This window comes from Eulemur rufifrons, chromosome 15, assembly GCF_041146395.1.
Source record: "Eulemur rufifrons isolate Redbay chromosome 15, OSU_ERuf_1, whole genome shotgun sequence".
Classification (NCBI taxonomy): domain Eukaryota; kingdom Metazoa; phylum Chordata; class Mammalia; order Primates; family Lemuridae; genus Eulemur; species Eulemur rufifrons.
In genome coordinates this window covers 80,151,053-80,173,663 of record NC_090997.1, presented here as the reverse complement: position 1 = coordinate 80,173,663, position 22,611 = coordinate 80,151,053, and the positions used below count along the sequence as shown (strand labels likewise).

Sequence of the window (22,611 nt, the reverse complement as noted above, 5' to 3'; positions counted from 1 at the left end):
ATTAAAAGGAAAACATATAATTGTTTTGCTAGGTAAGGCATTAAGGAATTTTATGAAATTCCAATATCATTCATGAAAATGCTAACTAAATTAGAAATATAATTTCTCTAACATGCCAAATGTCTTTCTAAATAACCTGCAACATTATATTTAACAATATACTAGTAGCACAGTATACTCAAGGTTAAGATAAAAAATTATTACTTTTAGTCATTTATGTGATTTTTGAAATTTGTCAGTACCATATGACAAGTAATGAGCATAAATATTGGAAAGGAGGAATCAAAATTATTCTTCACAGTTTATATAATATACTGTGTGTAAAACCCAAGTAAATTAAGGGATAACTGATTAGAAAATTTTATGTAAAAGAGATCTTATTTATTTATTTATTTACAAAATTTTCCCAGGAGTATAGATTCAAGTTGCCCTGAATATATGCTCCTGTAAAGAAGATCTTATTTCCAGTTCCTAATAATGTGCAATTCTGTTTTCTAGGAACAAATCTAACAAGTTATATAAAATCTTTATAAATTGTGAAACAGTGAAGGATATGAAAGAAGGGCTGAATAAATGGAGAGATGTTCATTGTCATGGGGATGCTTGATATTGTAAAGATACGAGTTTTCCCCAAATAAATCTATATTTCAGTGAAAATTCATCTATAATCCAAACATGGCTTTTATGGGCCAGCTATCCTAAAATTCTTATACAAATTAAGAATAGCTAAAATAATTTTGAAGAACACGTTGGGACAACTTGCCCGTACCATATATCAAGGCTATTAAAACTCCTGTGGTAAGGATAGATAATTAGACCAGTAAACCTAATTTAAACTGATATAAGTCTAGCTGGCTGTGGTGGCACCTTTCTGTAGGCAGGAGGATCACTTGAGGCCAGGAGTTCAAGGCTGCAGTGAGCTATGATTGTGCCAGTGTACTTCAGCCTGGGCGACAAACCTGTCTCTTAAAACAAACAAAAAGACTGATTTAAATCTCAATATAAACTAATACAAGGAAGCTTGTTATAGAGGCTGCATTATAAATCAGTAGGGAAAGGGGAAAAAAAATTTCGTTCCCTACTTCATACCATATACAAAATTGCATTATAGATACATTATAGATAGACTGAAAGGCAGAAAGGCAATCTTTAAAATTTTTAGAAGAAAATATAAGCATTCTTATGGAACACAGAAAACAGAAATGGTAAAAGATTGAGAAATTTTATTCTGTTAAAATGAACTTCCATACAAGAAAATAATCACTCTGAAAAGACAAAACTCAACTTGATGTAATATGTTCACTAATGAGTAGAAAATTGATTAAAATCCAGCCGGTGTTAATTCAGTACTTGTTTTATTCCTGACAAGGTCTTACCTACTGTGAATATTAAAACTAGTAGTATAATGTTAAAATTTTAAAGCACTTTGCAAAACATATTTATGTATATTTTCATTTAGTTGTTCTGATTACTTTCTGAGATAATAATCTAGGCAGGATTTTTATTCGGATTCAAATTAAGCAGCAGTAGATACTTGCACTTACCTTTTCTGATTCCTAGTTAAGTTCTTTCATAGTTTTTTTTTCCAACCCACAGTTTAAAGTCTAGGTATACTTCACTTATCCAGCAGATTTATTCCTGAAAAAGTCATGTTCAGATAAGTGTTTAGAACAAGTGGTATTTTAAATGTAACTATGGTGGCTTTCTAATTTTAGAGATCCAATGGTGAGTCTTTTTAAATAAATAATGACTTACTGATTTATTGCCTGGGCTTTTTTTTTTGTTTTGTTTAATATAGTAGTTCTTAAACCTTAGTATGTATAGGAATCATCCAGTAAATTTATGAAAAACACAGATTCTGTGACCCCCTCCAGTCTCAGAGTTTTGCCCTTTCTGTTTCTCTCTGTTACTACATTGATTTTTTAAGGACTGTGAATTTTTCTCATTCATTTTGGTATTCTCCACAATGAACAGACTGGTGGAATGTGTGTGTGTGTGTGTGTTTCCTTATTAAGTGCTTAATAAATATTTGCAAGATGAATTCAGGAAGAGCTACCCAGAAGGCAATATCTGAACAAAATTAATATTGTATTAATTGTGGATAGAGAACACTAGAAAGAATTTAATGCTCAAAAGTTAGATGTGTGTTGAAATTGGTTTTCAATTAAACTGTTAAGCATTATTTTCAAATATTTTTTCACAAGCAAGATCATTTAAAAACATTATTATTCTAAAATTCCGTTCTGTTCCTTCTGGAAAAGGCATAACAGAAAATAACAGTGAATGAAGAAAAATCACATTGTTTTGCACAAGTGCCCCAAGCCGTCTTGAAAGTTAACAGTTTTCTTCTCAGGGAAGTTGTCCTCTAGCCACAAGCTACTGGGAATTGTTCAGCCCATTGGCAGCAACACAGAAAACTGCCCTTTTCACCCTTTCCAGCACACAAACGTAGACAATTCATAGCTGGAACCCATCTTCAAGAAAGTGCTGGCTTTATTGAAGCCAAATGTCAGAGTTTTTCATTTAGGTACATGAAGGGCCTTCTGTGCTCTTGCCATATATAATAAAGTAAACCACACGGACGTACTTGAAAACAACACAAACAAGCAAACAAAACACCCTCAACTTACTGTGTGTGAATACAGATGCAAACATAACCTAGTTTGTAATAAATACATCTTTCTGTCTTGCTCACTTTTTACCCCTCCTCAGTGTTAGCTGTGTGCCTTTTAATATAGTAACTGTGCAATAAATATTAATTGAATATGGGGTAGAGGTAGGATGAGAACAAACAGAAATCAGTGACCAATTCTACATTTTTCACCTCTTTTGTTGTTTGGAAAAAAAGTTCAGTTTTATTTTAAGATGGGTTTTCTAATGTGAGAAATTTAAAAATGTAACAGGAGTAAAGAGATTCCTTAATGACCCATTTTAGCTCAATTCTGAAGTAAATCATTCTCAAGCTGAAGTTTTCCTAACATGGGCCAGAAAACCTGTGTTTGAACAGTGAACTTAAGTGCTTTATCGACTTATGCCAGACCCCTGGATAACCCTGGGCCAGTTGTTCTGTTGTCGTTTACTTATTTGAAAGTAAGCTGTGTGGAGATGTGGGCAATTAACTCAAGAAATGTGTGTTTTTGCTTTTTTGGTGATTATCTTGCAGGCTATTTTATGCTAGTGTTGAACAGCACACAATTTCAAACCTACAGGAGTAAATCTCCAACATAGAGGTCTATTTCTTCTTGCTCTTTCCCACACTTTCTCATTAATATTAACAATTATAGATGTACTTTGAAGATGCTAATAAACAATAATGTGGAATCTCTTTGATACTCTGTTTTGATTTTAGAGATAAAAGATAGTCTGGTTTACTAACATTTAGTTAAGGCAAGCAGTGAATGAAAACATGTTAACAATTAGTGCTTGTAGTTTATCTATTTAAATTGGAAAAATTACCTAAAATAACAAGCTGTGCCTTTTGTACCTAGATAACAGGCAAGCCTGATCTCTTTACTGACTAAACATGCAAGCATTTTCCTTTTAATTTCTAAGTTGAATTCCTTGGTTTGTCTTCCAGATTTCTTCCGTGTATAATCCATAGGATTTATTTTGTTGGAATAATTCAAAGTGTACCTTTGAAAAGGAGTTCTGAACTTGAGCATATTTTAAATTAGTGTTTATATTGGACTCTGACTGAAAAATATTCTTTTGATTATCTTCCATTATATCAAAGTGTAGTGGGTCTTGTGTAATCGAATCGAGGTTCCTTTGCTTATTATTTTTGTGTATGTGGTTTTTGGGCAGTTTCTGATATCATACGTACTCTTTTGGAGAAGTTGCTTTTGCGTCATTTTTGGAACTTGTTTGTGGTTCAAGTCATTTTTGGAGACAGAAATGTTCCCAGGAAAATACTGGGTTGATTTTTTTTTTTTTTTTTAAATCTCTGAATTGTGAGCTTGGTTCACAGATTGAATTTTGGCATTCAGCTCAACCAGGACAGGGTAGTATCCAGCTTCATTTTGTGAGTGACTGTAGATGCCTTTTTACCATTTGGGCTTTTTTGTTTTTTAAATAAATGACCAGTCTTTGAAATTTTAAGCCAAATGGTATACAAAGGAATTCCTGGTTTCCAAAGGATCCTCTTTAATTTTGTGTTTAAAAGGCAGTATTGGCTTTATTTTTAGAAATTAAATATGTTACAGCTGTTGAGTAATTTACCACCTCCTGCCCTCACCTTCCCTTAAATAATCACAGGAGAAAAATGTGGGTTGATTTTGTGTAGTTGAATAAAAAACAGAACTTCAGCTTCATCCTTGTGACTGGCCCAAATGCGTTTATGTGATCCACAAGATTGTAGAAAAACCCTAGATTCAAATGAAAGATGTCGTGAGTGAGTGGGTTGCCTGTGGGTTTTTTTTTAATTACACCTATTTTAACTACTTATTTGAAACTTAGCTCGGATTTGAGAGTAGTGGGAAGCCAAGGACAATTAAGCGTCAGGAAATGGCTTCACGTGTTGCCTGTTGCATCCTTGACGATTTGGATAAAACAGAAACAGCTGTGATTTCAAATGTCCTATAAATTTCAAACGTTGATGTAGCACACTTTATGAGCTGACTTAATGAAGAACTTTGCCTATATGTCTTTGGTGACTTGCTTTTAGTTTTCTTCCCATAAAAATGCAAAATATTTGGAGGTCTTACTGCTAAACGAAAAATTATGTGCATTTGGCTCTGTAAAGCAAGTAGCCTTGAGAGATGGGTTTGCCTAGAAATTGACTACGTTTTTGTGGGAGAACGGGTGAAAAGGGCAGTTTTCCTGTGTTGCTGCCAAAAGGTCTGAACAATTTGTAGTAGCTTGTGGCTAGAAAACAACTTCTGTGAGGCAAAAACAGCAACTCCAAACTGGCTCTGGGTATGTGTGAGAAAATGTTCTATTTTTCTCCCTACTTGATTATAAGGCTTTATAGAACATTTCTTTTAAAAAGTGAATTGTTAATCTCAACTGCTTAAAATGGTGTTTTAGCTGATTTGGATAAAAGTTTGGGGAAATATATTTGGAGTGAGCACAAGTGGGGAAATAATGTACTTAAAGGTAGCATTTATATTTTGCTTTTGTTATAGCCATGTGCTTGTGTGGTAATTCGTTTTTTTTTCTTCCTGTCTTAAGAATGAAGGTAAATTTTGACATCTAAGTCACAGAAATGGGTTTTGTCGATTTGTTTTTTAACTGATTAGAAGTGTGTTTTCTTCTTAGTTCACTTGGGCAGTGTGTTCCGTTTTGTATTCAAAGTGTGTTTATTTTAAAATACTATGTGTAACTACTGGTAATTGCTGTTTATTAGTACTTAGAGTGTGCCAGGCACCATGCGGATGTCCTTACGTAGGTTATATCATTTACTTCTCTGGACAAGGGAAATAGTTTAGAGAGGGTAAGTGTCATGTAGATTAGAAGGTGATTGGAGACAGGAGTTAGAGTCCTATCTGTGTGTTCCTAATTATTTCAAAATAGTTTTCCATGTATTCATTTTGTAGGCTAAAAATCTGTTAAAGATTATTCTTGTAGAATGGGCTTAGATGTGGAGTGAAGATAGACTTGGTTTGGCTTAGTTTTACTGTTTTCACCAGTCTTCCTTTCCTTTCCTTTCTCTCTCTTTCTTTCTTTCTTTCTTTCTTTCTTTCTTTCTTTCTTTCTTTCTTTCTAGATAGGATCTTACTCTGTTGCCCAGGCTAGAGTGCAGTGGTGTCATCATAGCTCACTGCAACCACAAACTCCTGAGTTTAGGAGATCCTTCTGCCTTAGCCCCCTTAGTAGCTGGGACAACAGGTGCGTGCCACCATGCCTGGCAATTTTTTTTATTTTTTGTAAAGACGGGGGCCCATTATTGCCCAGGCTGGTCATGAACTACTGGCCTCAAGCAATCCCTCCCTGCCCCCTTGGCCTCCCAAAGTGCTAGGACTATAGGTATCAGCCATCATGCCCAGCCTAAGCTCTTTCTTAAATTGAAGCTTCCCACCATACATGAGTATATGTGTACTTAATTATTTAATATAATTTTGTGATCTGAATTAGCAGTTACCACCATATAAACACAATGACGTTGTTACTTAAATGATCTAAACTTTGTTTTACTTTGTTTGGCCTTAATTTGATTTTTCTCTTCTGTTGGAGATATCTATTAGCTTTTCATTAAAATGCAGGCAATAGATGGTTAAGGTATAAGCTTTTTCTTATCTTAATATTTTGCCCTATTCATCAACATCAGTTTCTTCTTCATTGTATATTTAATAAGTAGCCTGATGTTCATCATTTAGCACAGTGGTGTTAAACCCGGGTAGAGGTGGCTGAGTGATACGTGTTCCTTAAGGGACATTTGGCAATGTCTGGAGGCATTTTTGATTGTCACGACTTGAGGGCGTGCTACTAGTGTGTAGCAGCCAGCGATGCTTCTAAACTTCCCACAGTTCACAGGACAGAATGTCCACAAAGCAGAATGTCAGTAGTGTAGAGGCTGAGAAACCCTGAGCTAGCTAACAAAACAACTCAATGGTAACTGGGTGAGTTTTTATTCTCGCTTCTAGAGGTGGCGGAAGAGGATATCCCTCTGTTTGTTCTCCCAGCCCTAAGCTAAATAACACATGTTGACCTTACACTGGATTCTATCTTTCACTTCCTTCCTACCTTCACCCCCCACCCCCAATTCTGACTTAGGGGAGGCCACATTAAAATATTATGTACTATTCTGTTAGCCATAGTGGTTGACTCCCTGTTCAGAATGAACTACCTTGGCTTGGGGTGGGAGAAAGGCTAAAGAATGAAAGGGATGCCCATCGAAGATAAATTTCATTTAACTCAGTTTTGACGAAGGTCCTAGTGTGCCTCCCAGAATTATATTGAGCACCAGAGAACGCAGTTGTGATTGACGAACATGTGTCTGTACTTATCTATAGATAAGGTTGATTAGCTTTGTAAACTGAAAATTGAAATACAATAGATAAATAGAGTTTTTAGAAAACCTTAACAAGAGACCTCTGAGTCCATTATCTATAAAATACCTACCCTGTTAATAGAGAAATTGATTGATTTTTATCTTTTATTACCTCAGGAGTTCTTGGGCCTAAACTTTGTGATTTTGATTAAATACAAAAAAGTTGAAAGCAGCAGCTTGTAGTGGTCTTTCCTTTCCTACTTGATGCCTTTGCAGGAACTTGGGAGTCTGTACTTCCTTTCTTTGTTCCCTCCATCCTTCATGAATGGCTCCAGTTTTACCCTACTCCATCTTCTACTCTTACACTGTTTTGCATATTGCTTTATGCAGATATTTCTCAGAATGGATTGTGGTCCCGGGCTTACTCCCTGTGTCCCTTTCTAGGCTCTGATGTCTTAGCACAGTGCTGAGTACATACTATCCAGTCCCTAAATTTTGAGCAAATGAATGGTGGAGGAGAAGGAGATGCAAACACCTTAGCAGTCTTAAAACTGAATGATGGAAAATGGTTACTAGGATGATTGAAAGTCAGGGTGCTAAGGAAGGAGCCTGTCAGTGAAGATGAGAATTGTTACGTTAGCATGATCATATTGGTGTGGTTTGCTGTGCATCTTCTTTTTTGATGCTGGAGGTCTGGATGAGTGAGGCTGGAAGGCTAGCAAGGCTAGCATGTGGTACTTATGTTTTTCGTCTGAGGTTCCTCTAAGTATCTTCTTGCTCTGAAGGGCTGGTAGCTTTGGCATGTTCTTGAGTATGATCTGCCTATTTGTTGGCGTATGGATTTAAATTTAGACTACCCTACCGAGTTTTTTAAAAAAATTGTCTTATATATTCATCCATTTATTTTTTCTTTATTCCTATCAGGAAGAACTGGGTTTCAAATTGTTAGAAATGGCCCTTGAAGTCCTGCAGTGATTGCCCAATGGCAGCACTCTTACGTAGCACCTGGAATTCTGGGTTAGGCTTCTTTGGGCAGATATCCTTCCTTAGCCTTCAATTCTACTGGCCCTTGAATTTGAAGAGACATAACTCCATTTTACTCTGGGGTTTCTTCTCTTATATGAATTAGTGTCACCATTAGTGGCTTGGTTCGAATAAATAGCAACTCTATAATGTGCATATTCTGTTTTTATGTTGAATTACATAAAAGCATTTATTAGACACTTGGTTTCAATCTAGAGATAATTGTGGGAATAGCTGTTTCTTCCAGCAAAAGGCTGACTAGCAGGGCACCCGTACTTAAGCCCTTTGGCTATGCCATTGGACTTGTCCCTTGCAAATTGAACATGCCTGATTGCACAGGTATTTGCATGGTTGAACAAATTGTATTTGGACAATAAACTGTTATCCTGTCAGTGATTAGAGAGGCAAGACATAGTTATATATGGTTTACTTTGGTAAGAGAATTAAGAGAATATTACCAAATATTTTCATAAAAAGGGAGAAAACAAAAGTACTTTTCTAGAGTAAATATTCTTTCTTTAATGATATGTCAATATTAGAACTTGGCCTTGTACTGGGGCAGATTTTCTTTTTTCCTGAATGGCTATTATCTTTTCTTTTTTGTAACATAGAGTTTGTTAGACAGAATATTAAAATTTTTCCTATTGAAGGATAGCTGTAGTTGGATTGTGCCTGAGAACATAGGAACATCCAATTTACAGTGTTAATTTTTTTGAGTCTGTGATTTTTTTGCTTTATGTGCAGGTGTGAAGTTGATGTCCAGGAGAGTGGGAGTGTGGGTTCACTAGGGAACTCTTGTAGGATTTCTGGGGATCAGTAAGGATCCATTTAAAGTTTGTGGCTATGAATTTAAATTGAGAAAAGTTATGATTATTTTTGTTTGGCTGCTTGGGTGCAAGTCTGAAGTAAGGCTAGAGATAGATGTAAGTATAAACTAGAGGGTGAGTGTGCTGGAGGGAGAGAGGGGCAAGGGAATTAGGGAATGATAGTGGCCCCTGGAATCCAATTTGCTTAAGGAGGGGAATGAAGACTGGGGCAGTGGAAAGGTGATAGTGGCACAGGGGCCTTAGGGTGAAAGAATTGTTGGAGTTGGGGTTCAAGAGGGATTGAGCTGCAGAGATACAAGATAGTCAGAAGTTGGGATGCATGAAATTGAGATAATTGTAGGGTTATAGGTCTAGGGTAGCATTTTTCAAGAAATCATTTTAGAGGGCATTTAGAAAAATGAAATAAACAACATGAGAGTCAGGGCCTCATCAAGCCTGTAGGGAACTTCTCTGCAAATTAAAAAAAAAAAAAAAAGGCTTCCCTTTTGGGAGAGGAAAGAAAAAGGGGAAGGGAGGTGTCTCTTTTTCTGGCTGAGGTGTTCTGCTCGCAGGGAGAAGGCTGGGTGAGTGGAAGGGTTGGGGCTGGATTTAGCACAAACTGCCCAAGCTTAGGCTTTAGTCTTGGTCAGAGGGGATCACACATAGTCATTTGGAAACTGTTTCCATTAAAACTGGGTGTGTTTACTGTATATTTTGTGAAGTGGGTTGGGATGTAAATAGTTTCCTCTGGATCACAGTTGGAGAAAATGGAAAGCCAATGCTTGGGGTGTGACCGTGGGAATGGGAAACTGAGACGGTGAGAAGAACAGGATTAATGGAAATTTGCTTTTTAAATAGAACACACACAGACACACAGTCCTCTGCTCTCTGCCTTGCAGAAAGGAGGAGGAGTATGGGTAATAAGTAAAAACTGTGTAGATTTGGAATGCATTATGCATGTTGAAGGTTTGGGATTCAGGTCCTGCCCACCCCCCAAGACCCTAAGCATTGTGGGGTGGTGGAGAACAGTGCAGCCCAGATATTGGCTGAGCTTCTGGTCCAACATGGGTCTCCCCAGCTGCATTGTCTGTCAGACCAAGGGAAGTAGATTAGAAAAAATGCCAGGGTCTAGGGCATCTCAAAGATCTGTGAGTCTGTAAAAGGTGGGCAGTGAGGAGAGGGGACTTTTGATTTGCTTTGGGTCATAGAGAGCTTTCTGGGCCTTAGTTATGGGTTGCCTACAAAACACATCACCAGCAACAGGTAGTTGAAAATTGAGTAGTTTTTAGAGGGTTGTGAGAGTAACAAAGCCCCCTAGAAGATCAAGTAAGCAGTCTTGGGAATTTCGAGGTATGAGTTGCAGCTTGTTCCTTCTTCTGTTGTCTTGACTACTTTTTTTAAAATAAGAAAAAAATGTTAGTATTGGCGTCTGAGTGTGATTTTTGCCTTTGCCTTTAGGATGTAAGTAAAAACAAACATATTGAAGATTTTCTCATCCATCTCCTCATTGTTATGACTTAGTGTAAGGTGCTGATAGAAAGTTGCAAAGCCTGTGTTGCTTTCTAGATTGAACTTGGGCAGTGGAGAGCCTCGTTTCCCTTTGTGGGACCATACTGGACAGGCATTGGCAGTGGGGAGCAGCAGGGTATATTCTGCCGCTCTTAAAAAGGGGAGGGGGATGTGACCAGGGACTTTCGCAGTTGGGAGATTTGGGCAGAGGCTTAGGTTTCTCTGGGTGGGCTCGTAAAACTCACACTCCCATCCCCTTGTCAGGTACCCCATCTCTGGGTGGGCTCCTTGCTAGAGGAACGATGGGGGTAGGGGTTCTTCATTACACTGTCTAGCACGAATGGGGGGTGGCATGCGTTACTCTGTGTGTTCTAGTTGGAACTCCTTATTGCATGTTTTCCTTAGAAATGTTAGACTTTGTGGTTTTCAACTACTTTCAGGTGTGTTATAGATTATTGACCCTCTGTAGTAGGCTTAGAAGTTAATACTCCCTTTAATGACTGTTTTGGGGGGGGTGGAATAATAACAGTAGCTAACATTTATTGTTTATTTTATGTCAAGAAACCCTTATTCTATAATACTTTTTGCATTGCTTCAGATTTCCTTAGCCTCATTGTACAGATTGAGGGTGGAGGCTTCTATCCCCAGCATCACTTTTGTCATCCCTGTCTCACTCCTCCACTGTGCCCACCCCTTTCCCAATCAAGTCCTCGCTCCATCTGGTGTTGAGAGTTATGTATAGTTCTTTTTTCAAGCCAGTGACTCAAAATCATCCTTTTGGAATATAGCCTGTCATGAGTCAGAGATTGCCTATAGATAGGCATGTAGAATTAGTCCTTGTCTGGCCTGCCAGATATTAAATAAAGGTTTAGAGCTGCTAAAGCCTGGTCTTCTAAGGATGGTCCTGACAGTATTTGATGCTATGTTCCACAAAAAGTTTAAAGCTGAAAAGTTGCAAGTACAGTGCTTCCTAAGGAGAACACAGTCAAGTAGGACTGTGTTTTATATTAAACAGCATTGGGTGGGCTCAGAGAGTCAAGCTGCAAGCTGCATTCCAGGGACAGTTCAGAGCCATGGCTGGTAATGACATCACCTCCACAGGTGCCAGATTATTTTCCTCTTTTTCCGATATAGCCTGCCCGTGCTAAAAAAGAAAAAAAGAAGAAGAAAACAGAAAAAAAGAACGACAATTAAGTACTACTGTGAGAATTTCTTGGGAAAATAACTGTGAAATCCAATTCTGGTCCTGTGTGGAGAGGTACAGAGATGACAATACAATGATTTTTGAAAACCACCCAGTCCCAGAAATTCCAGTTTTGGGTTACTTGCGTTCAGTCACTCCCGAGAGATCTTTGTGAGGAGAGGTGGGGCGGAAGGAGGCGATTTCAGACTAGATGAGAAAAGTAGCTGTGGAAAAACAAAGTTGAGGGTTTCCCTCCCTTTATTTTGCCCCCAGTAAGACTGGGCTTACCGTGTAAGAACTCTGATTTGCAGTGTATTTTTTAGAGAGCAAAGAGCTCTGATTCAAAATGTGAAGCTTGGATTTAAAGGATTGGATCTTTTTCATGATAACTTTGTATGCTTATTGACTAGAATTTGGAATAGAGCGAAGCATAAATAATAAAAGATGGCCTCCTTCCCACCTTCAGGTAGAATCACTGTTAGTATTATGTTGTTTTTATCTCTGTACCCTACATTCACAGCTTTTGGAATAAATACTTCAGCAAACGCATATTTGTTTACATTTCAAGTGGGACTCATCTGTTCAGTTTTGATGTCTTTTTCACTCAACATTATTTGTGTATGGTTTGCCATGACACATTATTTTTTTTTTAATGTAGAATTTTAGAACTAAGGTACTTTAAGAGAAAATTAATCCCCCAACCTTTAATTTTGTAGGTGAGGAAATTTAGTAAAATGAAGAAAATTGACTTGCTTACAATTACTGTTACTTTCACAGTTGCAAGTAGAATTGGTTTCACCTATTCCACAACACTTTTCACTGTACCATTCTGTCTATTTTGCTTTATTTACTCGGGAGAATTTGTGAAGTATTGTTTTCCTCTGAGATAGCTTAAAGATCATTGACCTAGAGAGTTAAATCCATCTAATTGTAACTTTGAAGAAAAAAAGTGAAAAATTGAGACCACCTAAAGACAGCTATTTAGCTAATTTGGCCCAAGTGATTGGGAGAAGTTTGAAAACCATTGTGATGTGGCTGGATTGTTGCCATTTTAGGGTTATTTGATGTGAACCTGAAAGGAGGAGTAGAGGTTAAAAATGTATATTTTATTAATACATTTAGCATAAGCATATGCGAAGGTTTTCTCTTCTGCTATATGAAAACCAATAAATCTTTTATAGCTTTTTAAATGGTTTTGCTAAAGTAATTATCATCTCATATGCCAAATGTCTTTTACTCTGGAATGTATTTGCTTTATTTTGCTGAATTCCTATAGGAATTCTTAGCGGTATCATACCTTTGGCAGTTGCTCATACACAGTCTCATGGCATTTATTCTACTGTTGTCTTGAAATTTGACTCGTTTATTAATGTTAACTTTTCACGAGATTGTCTTTGCTAGCAGTCTAGGTTATCAGCTCCTCAAGAACAAGGGTGTTGTCTTGTCATTCCCCGTCCTTCTTCCTCTCTCTCCCCTCCACTTTCCTTGGACTCCAGAGTACGAGCAGGGGACCTTGTAGGTTCTCAGTATTATTGCTATGACTTATTAAAAATGTTCTGAATGCATTTGAGGCTAGAGAACATGGTCTCTTCTCTCTGAGTTTATAACTGTGCTGATGGTCTAAGAACACTGCTGTAGACTAAATAGGTCATGATTTACACGCTTTTCATTTTGGTCAACAGGCAGTTAGATGTCCTATTTGAGGCAGTCATTATGGCCTCAGACTCACCCTCATTTGTGTTTGACCTTAGGCTAAATCTGGAAGAAACTGTGTGACAGCTGAGGTGACTCTGTTGAGATGGGGAGGAATGTCTGAAAAATAAGTGATGGAGAACCATTCGTTTTTGTTTTACTTGGAAAAATTCTTCCACAGAATTCTTTAGAATATTAAATTCTGCATCTTGGAGACTTACTGACAATTTTGTATATTTTTTGGCTTTCTTTACGTTGAGGGAAGGATTGAAGCTCCGGTAGGAGGAATAGAGAAATCTGGTGTTGAAAATTTAAGGAGTTAGGGAGTAGGGAAGAAAGGAAGTAACTTAATTGCTAGAATCTATTTGTAGGTAGGGAAATAAGGAAACGAAGGAAGAAAGAATGGAAAGAGTTTGAGAAGTAAGCAGGATAAATAGCCAAATATTAGGGTGGGGACTAAATCTGAATGGTCATTTGGCAAAGTTGATTATACTTTTGATTCTTTTCCAGAAGGTTTTCAAATGATTGGGGTGGGTGGATAAACTCCACTTAGAGATGACAGCTTAAGTGTTGGAGAAATATGACGGAAACTGGCCTGAGTGGCTAGATAGCGTAGGAAGAAACAGAATTAAAAAGAATTCTATTTTTTTTTTTCTGGCAGCTCTCTGTGCTTCTTATAATACTGTATTTAACTTGTTCTCTAGTGTTATACCCAAAAGTTTGTTCAGTATGATATAAAGAATCTGCGTTTTGATTGCTTGCTTTTTTCCTCTCTCTTTCTAAGCTGCTTGTCTCAGAGTAGGCATTGATGCTATCCCCATCCCCCAAGTGTGTTGGGACATAGAAGATGTGACCAATTCCATGAACTGCACAGGAAAGCAGCCACACCACTTGTGTGATATGTGTGTACACACACGTATGCTCTTTTCTCTTAAAAAGGAAAAGTATGGTTGTAATGTAAAGTTTCTTGTGTTACTAGAGTGTGATTTCATTTCTCTTGAGTAGTCTGTTTATCATTAATTACATTTAAGTAATAAAGGATCTGCACACTCTCCAGAGCATTTGGAATTGTCTGCCATCTGTTTCTGTTTGGCTCTGCAAAAAATTAAAGTAACTTGGGAATTAATTTCACAATTGGAAAAGGAACTCTGCTTCCTAAAGATATTTATGTTTACCTTTGGGTTCTAGTATCAGTCGCATTATTTCCTGACCCAGGGCTGGGCCACCCCTGACTTAAGCGCTATTGCTGAATTGTGTCAGCACTGCTACTTAAGGCGTTTATCCTAATCCAGGCGTCCTTGGATTGTGCCGTGCCAGTGAGCAAGGTGGTGGCAGTGATCACAGGCCCGGGCTGCAAGTGTGAGTTCTGAGGAGATCTATGATTACCTAGTGAATCCATTACTTATAAATGTGAGTTGGTGTTTTTCTTGGGATGTTCTGTTTTGACAGCATGCAGGGTAGTGGTATTTCTGTTATTTATACTGTATCATTCTCCTAGAATGGAATGAATATCTCTGAATTCTGTCCCACGGGGTGCCATTGTGCTGCAAACATAAATAGATGCTGATGGCCAGGGAGGAACCAGCTGCGTGCTGGTTGAGATGTGGTAGATTTGGGTTTTTGGTAGTTGGGTTGGCCAGGTTTCCTGGAAGTAAAGCTTGTATTTTACTTAGAGATATCCTAAAAGTTCTGTGTAACTGTTACAAATTATATTTGAGGGGTTCCAGAGGAATGAAATAATAGTGGATTTCTTATCTCATGCCTCAGTTATGAGAGCTACAGCTGCTGCCTTGCCTTCAGTTTTCCAGCCATTCCTTCTCCCTGTTTTCTGCTGTGATTTCAGTACCAATTTGAGCAGTAAAAGGATCCTCCCTAACCTGGTCTGATAAATGTTATGCATGGATGAGAGGTTATAGTAGTGTCTGTAATTAAGAAAAAAATAGCTAGTATTCCACATATTTATACTGTGTTGACCTCTATAAGAAATTAGAAGTTCAACAGTGTGAGGTTTACTGGGAAAAGAGGAAAGTATGTTTGGGGAAAATGAACTCCATTTGAGAAAATGCTGAGGGACAAATTCATTCAGAAACATGAGCTCATCACCTAGCTGATTTGAGCTCAGCACCTAGATGATTTAACGTGTTAATGCAAATGAGAAATACCTGGCAAGATAGCCTTTGCCAGGAGGTTAGGTTTCTGCCTTTTCTCAGGATAGTCTACGAAACTGATCTCTCAGTCACTTAACTCAGTTTAAAATTCCTTAGATTCTCTAATATCTGTAAAATAAAGGGTCGACTGAGTTATTTTTTGAGTCCCTCGCAGATCTAAAATTAATATGGTTCGGGAGGATTGTACACCCTAAAATATATTATTTTAGGACTTATTTCAGAGCCATTTCTAGTTTCTTCTTACTTTTCTTAGAATTTAATACCTTTTTGAAGATAGTGACCCATCGGGCCAGTCTTAACGCATGAGAAGCAATTATGCAGGGTGAAGATAGTGAATCCCATGCTCTTCACATTTTCTTAATGTGAATCTTAAAAGATGAGATGACGCTTATCATTATAAATGTGCCAAAATAGTATTTGTTCCATTAGAGTGCTGTTTAACTTAATATTATAACTTTATTGAATCATTAAGATGATTATTTTGGATAATAGAGAAATAAGATTATGATGCTTAGAATCATAATCATTTGAAAACATAGGTGCGCTGGATTTTTCTTCTTTTTGTCTCCTTTCTTTTTACCCAAAATATACTGAGCAGAACTTTGTGCAAAGGGTGTGTTGGTTGCTGTGGAGGACACAGAGTAAGACGGGCTTGTTGAGTGGGTAAAGTGGGTACATAGAACCTATAGTGGAGAGCAGTGCTGAGCTCAGAAAGAGGGAAGCGGGGGACACTGTGGGACCCAGAGGAGGGAAGGGCGGCATGGAGCCGGGTTGGCAAGGAAGTCTTTGGCAAGGTCGTAGCCTTGTGGCTGGACTTCACTCAGTGATGCTGGTGATGACCAGCATTCTAGTTGGGTGGCTGTCTTTTGAGAAGAGGCCTGAGGAGCAAGCCTGGAGACTGAGTGGCTTACCCCACAGAACAATAGCATTCGTCCTGGGCAGAACTGAACAGAAAGGCTAAAAAGGAGGGTCAGGCCAGCTCCTGGAGGACTCTGCATTTCAGGTGGAAGAATTGGGGTGTGCTTTCTGTGGTCAGTCAGTGGAATCACCGAGGTTTTCCAAACTGGAATGATGTGATCAGAACTGGAGTTTGTTTAGGAAGATCAGCTGGGTAACAGTCTCCTGGTGGGATTCAAAGTAGGCTGACAAATAATTTATGAGAAATAGTCATAGGGAGAAAAGCTTACTCGTTGGGTTTATTTCCTTTAATCAGAGTCTACCGTTTGTAACTAGGAAGTTTTTTTCACAACACAAAAGTCATCAAACTATTTTTTAGGGCACTATCCACTGAAGGTAGCTAAGCACATATACTTCATATAAAGTGAGGAATAATCAGCTTAAGGTGCTGATTATGATCTTTCTCCATCCAATATATTCAGATATTTATTTTGTATTAATCCTGGCTCTTGCATCCCTTCTCTTTGTTTTTTCCTAAGGCATTTCTTAGAGTTGCTCTCTTAACAGTGTTTCGAAAATATATCTTGGTTGAGTGGGTATATCCTAATTTCCCCTTCACTTCCAACTTATTAGGCAAGTGGTTCCAGTCTTGTCTGCTGTTTTAGAAAAGTTCTTGTTCCATTTTTAAAAATAGCTTGTCCTAGGCTGGGTGTGGAAGACCACTTGAGGCCAGGAGTGTGAGAACAGCCTAGGCAACACAGTGAGACCCTGTCTCTACAATAAAAAGAAAAGGAAAGAAAGAAAGAAAGAAAGAAAGAAAGATTGATTAGCCAGGCATGGTGGTGCGTGCCTATAGTCCCAGCTACTAGGGAGGCTGAGGCAAGAAGATGTCTTGAGCCCAGGAGTTTGAAGTTGCAGTGAGCTATGAAGATACAACTGCACACTCTAGCCCCTGGCAACAGAGTGAGACTCTGTCTCAAAAAAAAAAATTGTTGTTAATGCATGTGAACATCATTTGATGTTCATAGTCTTGAAATTCAAAGGAAAAGTATCTTGGAAAGGAAGTCAAAGTCTCATTGCTGGTAAGTTAAAGGGGCTGGAATTGAAACTCAGATATGCCTGATGCTGAGTTATTTTTATCTGTAAGCCTCAGTTTCTTCACCTGTAAAATGGAACCAATCATAGTACGTTTTTCATAGAGTGATCATGAGAAATTAAATAAAATGATATAGGCAGATTGCTTGGCATAGTGCTGGCATAGCTTGTTTATAAGCTATGTTTTAAACAACAGGAATTATAAAAATGCAATGTTTATGAATTTAAAAAATTTACTTGATAAAGTAATTTTATTTTTCTATTTTAGTTATATTTTTTTGCAAATTTAACATTTGAAACTACCCAAATTTTAAAAGCATTAAGCACTCTTGCTTTTATGTACTATAATGAGTGAAACTTGTGTCCTCAGTAGTTTCTTTTAATTCTTCTCTACAGACTGTCATTCTACATGTTTAGTTCTGTTTTGTGTTAATTTTCACTGCCTTTCCCCCCTCCCCTGAAATGTAATAGTCCTGTAGTGTCTTAGGGGAAACATTGTTCTCTTTGTTAGGGCCAAAGAAGTGCCTTTGTCACTCCTTTGAGACATTCTACAGATGCCATTTTGCAGTTCTGAAAAATATGTCCCTGTCCTCCTTGTGCTGTGTTAAATTGTGCGTGTATTGTGCTCGATACTTTAATGAAGTTGTAGAGAATACTTGACAGTAATACTTGTCATACGATAACAAAACAGAGAAAGGTTCTTTCTTGATCTAACGTAGATATGTGTTCCCTGATCCCGTCATAACCCTGTGTGGTCTGAAAGCAGATCCCTCCTGCACGTAGATGTGACCTCAGATGGTTGATGCTTTTTGACTAACTTCATAGGAAACTGTTAAAACAACCTCTTCTGAGCAGGAACTGGTTGATGTGTGTTGCTTTTAAAAGATCTCTTAATTTACATGTTCTTAATAGCATTTTAAGTGGCAAGTATACACTCTAATTTGCTAAGTGGCTTTAATTTTTGTATTAAGAAGTTGGGGCAAAAATCTGTTGGGAAATTGCTGTGATAAAATCCAGGAAATTCCTTTCATTCTTTTAAATCCAGTTAAAATCTAACTATAAAAAAGTCCTCTGATGTAGCAGTGTCTGAAAGCTTCTTAGAGTCCAGTGATTTCTTGTATATAGTGCCAAACTCGAAGAGGAATCGTATGAATGTACCTCTGTGTTTTAGGTAAATCTATACCCCATGGCACAGTACCAGTTTATTATAACTTTTCTGGGACCTAGTCATCCTGCTTTGTACTGCCTTTAAAATTGCTAAGCAGGAATATGGAAATAAAGGGAGAAAAATTCTACATTTTTTGTGTTAATGGACATTATTTAAAGTTTAAAATTTACACTAACAACACATGTTCAGTGCAGAAAACGTGGTAATAGAAAAATGTAAAGCAAAATTTTCTGATGCTCGCATGTCAGGAATAACTACCGTTAACATATTGATTGAACATTTCTAGTTTTTTATCTGTAAATATGTACACCTGGGTGAAAACAACAGCACTATCCTTTTATTTATTTATTTATTTTTGAGATGGGTCTCACTTTGTCACCCAGACTGGAGTACAGTGGCAAGATCATAGCTCATTGAAGGCTCGGATTCCTGGGCTCAAGTGATCTCCTGCCTCAGCTTCCTGGGACTATAGGCTTGCACCACCATGCCCAGCTAATTTTTAAATTTTTTGTAATGCTATGTTGCCCAGGCTGGTTTCAAGCTCCTGGGCTCAAGTGACCCTCCTGCCTTGGCCTCCCAAAGTGCTGGGATTACAGCCATGAGCCACCATGCCCAGCTGCATTATTTTTTTAAGCTTGCTTATTTTATCTTGGCAAAATAGGGTAATGTTTCTCTGTAAATTGTTAAGGTAGTAGAACTTAATTTTGGAAATGTTAATCTATAGGGCATTCATTCATTACTTGGACTCATTTTAAATTTACTATTAGTAGAAAGTGTGCACATTTATTGCCAACAGATATGTGTCAGAAAGGGACAGGCCAATCATTTTGGATGCTTTCCAGGATCATATAAGTGTAACAAGTCTATATTGTCACTGTTAAGAAGCCTTTGAAACAAGTAAAGATCTGATCACACAAGCCCTGACTCATCCTGGAGAGCTGGCTCACTGACTTTCCAACAAGAGCTGATTCTATTGTGGCTTGACTCCTGTCATCTGGGGTGGAGGTACACAGGGGTTACAGTGTTTGTGTATGTCTGGGCATCAGCTGGGCTTGTTTTATGTAATAATTCCAAGCTCTTTGTCATGCCATTCCATCTGTTTCTCTTAAAGATAAATATACAATTGGTATAGGACAGATCCTGTTACAATAAATTTTATGGCAGAAACAAACTCTTTCTTTATATAGATGTTCTTTTATAATTAGAGGTCTAAGTGGGAAGACATGCCCCCAAGGGGACTGGTGGATACTGAGGCCAGTCCTTCTCCACAGAAGAGAAAAAGTACCTCAGGCTCCCTTTTTACCCTGGGATCCAGTGGGAAGAATATTTACTTTTGATGCACAGATAATAGAACAGAAAAACAAATTTCCTTATCTAGTTATAACTGTGCTATTTTGTTGATTTTTTTTCCAGCATTTATTGAATTTATATGTTCTAGTATGGGGATAGGGGATAACAGGAGGAGATAGAAAGGGATGGGAAGGATGACATGAGTTAGTTGCAAATCATGGCTGAGTCAAACTGCTTGAATAGAACCAGTTACAATCATTGGACTGGGGTTGACCATGGAGGAGGAAAGGATCAGGCGCGTTATGACAAAGGGGAAGTTAGGTATGGCAGCTAAGTTAATTGTTTTGGGTGCTACATTTCACCCCTTTGGTCTGATGTTTATGTAGGTCTACACACCTTATGTTTAAGTGTAATATATAAACGTGTATACTTTCGGTGCATATAGTCATAGATATGTCCTTGTCTGCTGTAGTTCAGCTTTTATAGGTACAACTGCAGACAGATTCCTTCCCTCACCGGGGGCAGACTGTGCAAGTCCTGTTGACCTGCTGCACGTGGAGGCAGTGTCTTAGCTCATAGAACACAGTCTGCAGGTGCTGTTCATTCCTCTGGTTCCCTTTCCATCCAGCCCATGTGTCAGTGGTGAACCCCTTCATTAGGTTTCCCCCAAGACATACTCTGCCCTGCCCTGCCACATAGCCATATCACATTCTGTGGTTCATGGGGTGGATGGTTAGGGTCAGTGAGAGCAGTGATTGCCCTGGGTCTCAGTTTGTCCTTGATGTGTGATCCCTGATCATATCTAACTGCCCTTGGTTCTGTCTGCTGGGAGGATTTCCTTCACCCACTATCTTATATCTTAGGGTTTTAGAAAAGGGGCTATGTTGCTCCTGGCCCATTTTCATCTGACTTTTATGTTCTTGGCATCCTGCTTACTCTGCCAACGGGTTTTGCTGGAGTGGTAGAGACTCCCTGCTGGGCTGGTTTGCCATTTACTGCACATCTCATTCCTAGCCTCATGATTTGTCAGTGTGTGTACCATAAACTCACAAATAACTTCATTGCATCCCTTCCAATCCCAAATATCATTCTGGGTTACCTATGGCTTAAAAAAATCAGCAATGGAGCTATCGTTAGGTTTGGTCATATACTGCCTATTTTTAACCTTATCCTTGGAAATTTGGGGTGGATTTTTTTTCCAAGTGTAGATATGGAATTGGACAGTGTAGACAGATGAGAGTCAACCTTAACAAACACGTGGAAGCATGAAGACTCATTTCATGCTGAGGAGGCTGGTATGGCAAGAGTTCAGGGAGTATAAGCAGAATACAGGCTGCAAAACTGGATTGGAGCCAGCCTGTGCTGTACCCAGGAGATATACTGAGAAGTTTGGTCTTCTTCCTGTAGACCCTGTGAGAGCCACTGGAAACCTTTTAAATTACTGTTTTTATTGTTATTATTGTTTTTAGAGATAGGGTCTTGCTCTGTTACCCAGGCTGGAGTGCAATGGTGTGATCACATCTTGCTGCAGCCTGAAACTCTTGGGCTCAAGCAATTTTCAAGCCTCAGCCTCCTGAGTAGCAATAACTATTAATATAGGCGAGTGCCACCACACTTGGCTGATTTTTTAAAATTGTTTTGTAGAGATGGGGTCTTGCTACGTTGTCTGGGCTGGTCTCAAACTCCTGGCCTCTTGCCTTGGCTTCCCAAAGTGCTAAGTTTATAGGTGTGAGCCACCATACCCAGCCCTATTTTTGTTGTCACTTTGGAAGGAAGAGACAATTACAAATATGTATTTTAGAAATGTTATAAGCTAAGTTTTCTGGGGAATTACATAATTTCCCTGGCCCAAGGAAGCTTCATTTCATACATATTTTATTTATAGCTGCTAGATGACATCTCCAGCTCTAGTTGTGGTCTTGTTTTTCTCTGTATGTGGTAAAACCTGGTGGTATGTATTTATTTTTGATGGTATTTATTATAAAAGGATCAGATATTTAATTGTAATAGTAATTTCATTGTTACCAATTAAGTTCATTATGTTTACTACAGAAAAATAACATGAAGCTTGGGAATGCTGATTTAAGGAGCTATCTTTGGTATTTATTGCTCTTTATGATGAAACAAGTTTGTGCCCAGTCTTACTGTGTGTCAGGCTGTGGATCCAAGGGCAAGAAGACTGAGCTGCTGAGTTCATAGTAAGACAAACTGGCACTAAGAATTCAAAATGGTAATTTTAGTAGAAGAAATACATATAGAGAGAGGACAACAAGGTGAGTCTAGATGGAGAGAGAGGAAAGGATAAGAAGTGGTACCTGTACCGACTCTAATTTTTTTTGTTTTACTGGGATTTGGTTGGTAGCTGTACGCCATTTAATGAATTAGATGTGGTTATTCATTAAATCATCAAATGTTCCTTTGACTACCTACTGCATGCCAGGCACTGTATTAGGCTGCAGGGGAGATGGATGTAAGATTGTAGTCTTTGCCCCTAGAAATCTGATGGCTCACTTGGAGAGGTGGCCAAGTCCGTAGCAATTTAGTATTAAAGAGAGAATGTTGGGGACTGGAAATTGCCCTGCAAAACTGTGCATACATAAATGTTTCATACTGAATCATTTTGCTTAATTATTTAATGGAATCTTTCTATGAATCAAATGTGTAAGAGTGAGAATCCTTTTGTAAATCACCCCCTTAATAGTTCTTCAAGAAATACTTGTTCAATGAATGAATGTATCTTTTGTGTAAGAATAGATTTTTACAAACTGGTATTAATTCCAAAGAACATTTGTATTGTTTGCCGCTTGTTGTGCCTTCATGGAAAGGATACTTTTCTTTTCTTTTTTTTTTTT

The 22,611-nt window shown here is 38.1% G+C and overlaps 1 protein-coding gene across 4 annotated transcripts in view; it reads left to right on the top strand.

Annotated features, from left to right (window-relative positions):
- EPB41L2 (erythrocyte membrane protein band 4.1 like 2) overlaps nucleotides 1-22,611 on the top strand; it is a 197,501-nt gene that overhangs the window by 38,684 nt on the left and 136,206 nt on the right. Inside the window, exon 1 of one of the 4 annotated variants that reach the window (XM_069488684.1) lies at nucleotides 11,492-11,524. The exons of the other annotated variants lie outside the window; for them this stretch is intronic. The gene's annotated coding sequence lies outside the window, so the exon portion shown is untranslated. Of the gene's footprint in view, nucleotides 1-11,491; nucleotides 11,525-22,611 lie in introns of those variants that run through there. 4 annotated transcript variants of the gene reach the window in all.